Genomic DNA, 2,646 nt, shown 5'->3' with positions numbered 1-2,646 from the left:
ATGTTAAACATTTGTTTTTAATTGTATGTTTAAATAGGCAATTAAGCTTATCTATTCTGATGAGGCATTTGAACTGTAGTCTTCCTCTTGGTTGTTTAACTTGCTGATAAGAAGGGTTCAAGATTTTTGAGGATGGACAAATGCATGGCTACCGCGTTACATCAGTGTTCCTGCACCATTTGCTCATTTTGCTGCACTGTAGATTTTTACTAGTGAAATTGGTATATGGAATTTGTTTATATGCTACGAAGTGTCTTTTCAATTTGCCTTGTTTGTGAATAGATAACACATTCAGCCGTTAGCAATTTAGTTAGTTGTAGTTAGTACATTAATTAAGTTATTTTGTCACATATTATTGCCAGTATACCATACTTCCTAAATTGCTAGGTGTTGTTGCCCGCGACTTCGTGTAAGGCCCGCTTCACATTCACACGGCCACGGTACGGTCGCCGTGCCGTGTTTAAGTAGAAATGTATGAGCTACATAGACAGCTTTCACATGGCACGGGGACCGTGCCGTCACCGTGCCATGTGAAAGTTATGCTATGTCCTTCCCCGGGACTCAAATTATCGGTATACCGAATTTCAAATAATTTATTGAATCAGGCGTTACTTTGCGGAGGTCCATATCAATGAACTAAAAGAATTTCCTTGCTCACCCGCGACCTTACGATAGCTAAGCTTATGCAAAATATGCGTGTTCATGCAGTTCCTCCACCTCCAGACTGTAAGAACACACACAAATCACACAAACCCATCTATCACCACCACCACACTACACTGACGCGTTTCGAACTCAACCAGAGCTCATCTTCAGAGTGACACAACCGTACACCATGCTACCAGTTGTTAGTGTGCGAGTCGAGTTTCGAATTTCGTAGTAGCCCAGCAGGCGAGTCCTCGAATGAAGACCACAGACGGGAAAACGTAGTGTAGGGCGTCCTGAGGCACGGTAGACGGACGACCTTAAGTGGGTCGCTGGCGGCGGATGGATGCAGGGGCTGAAGACAGTGTTGTGGCGCGCCATGGAAGAGGCCTATGCCCAGCAGTAGACAGCTGTAGGCTGATGATGATCAGTCGATTTAGATTGGCTTATCTCCTGACCCCAAGCGAAGCGTAGGTCTCCCATAGGCACTACATCACGTAGTGTTTAGGATATGGGGGTTCAGTCACGTACGAATTCGCATAAGCGATAGATCTCTAAATAATTCCCAGCGGACAAAATTAAATAAGTAATTTTAAATGGAGATAAAAATAAAATTCTGATCTGGTGCGTTATCATGTTTATTCAAGTGCAATCTTAAAATTAACGGTTTATTGTTAAAACAAACATTCACTTTGGTAACTGAAAAGGTGACTTATCATATAACTTTAATGTAATTTATACATATTAATATCACATTCTTACGGGTATGAGACCAAAAAACGTAGCGTAACGTGTACTCGTGGGTAGTGGGGCATTTTCACAAAAAAATTAGGTACAGTCGAGTCATAAACTTTGTGAGTAAAATTTTGATCAAAATAACTGAACACGACTATTGTTAACGGCGTAGAAGCGTGTTCAGATATTTTTGCTCACAAGTTTATGAAGTCGACTGTACCTTTTCCTTTTTTTTTTTTTTAGAAAAAATGTGGTTTTTTCCTACTCAGAATCAAGAGAACAATCGAATCCGATAGTTTAAAAAAATGACCTAAACAAACTCATAAAATTTATATGTAAAAATTCAATACATTTTGAAAGAAAAGGTATAAAACGCCCACGTTGACGTACCTATCGCAATATCACAAAAAAATACACAAGTTTATTTCTCAAATACCATAACAAACAGGTGTGTAATGTAAATAACATTCGGCAGAACCCTGTTACAGTCAGCATTTGCCTCATTTATAAAAAAAAATCTAGTTAAAGCAGCAGATGCTCCCTGCGACAAGGTTCTACCGAGTACGAATTATCAAGGTTTAGAGGTCGATAATAAGTATCTATAAAGATAATATAATAAATATATATGTATAATGAGTGAACGGCTGCTTTTTACGTTGAAAATATGGAGCAAGTAATTTTTACTGTTACGCTCTTTTCGCTAGATAAGCAAAAGAACTTGCATTCCTTTAATAGCCTCTATTCCTTTAATTTCAACCGAGACGAGGAATGTGTTTTACATGGCCAATAGAAACGCTTCATTTACCTAGCCCCAATCCGCTCAGCTGTTTCACCAGAGCAGTGCTGTGCGAGGCTAGGTAAATGAAGTGTTTATTTTGGTTCATCACATTCCAAGACATCCTCACATCTCTGGTGGAAACCCAGCCTTATTCCTATAGCATTGAGCAGAGGCGGCACTAGGCGTAGGCGATATCACCTTATTCCGGTACATAACTGTTTTACATAACCAACACTGGAAAGGGCCAAATACCTCCTATATAAACGATTTAACTAATGTTGGAATGTAACAGATGGAAAATTAGGTACGACGACGAGCGAAGCGAGGAGTTAGGTATAATCACGACCACAAAAAGCGCGAGGCGCCGCGAAAGCGCCGGCGAAGCGCCAGGACCTAATTTATTTAGGAAATAATATGGCTCTTACCAGGGCTAGTTATGTAGGTACAGGGACTGGTATTTTTCACAAGCCGTCCACCCGCTCCGTGCA

Source organism: Choristoneura fumiferana, chromosome 8, assembly GCF_025370935.1.
Source record: "Choristoneura fumiferana chromosome 8, NRCan_CFum_1, whole genome shotgun sequence".
NCBI lineage: Eukaryota > Metazoa > Arthropoda > Insecta > Lepidoptera > Tortricidae > Choristoneura > Choristoneura fumiferana.
The sequence above is the reverse complement of the archived record's forward strand: the minus strand, read 5'-3'. Positions refer to the sequence as shown.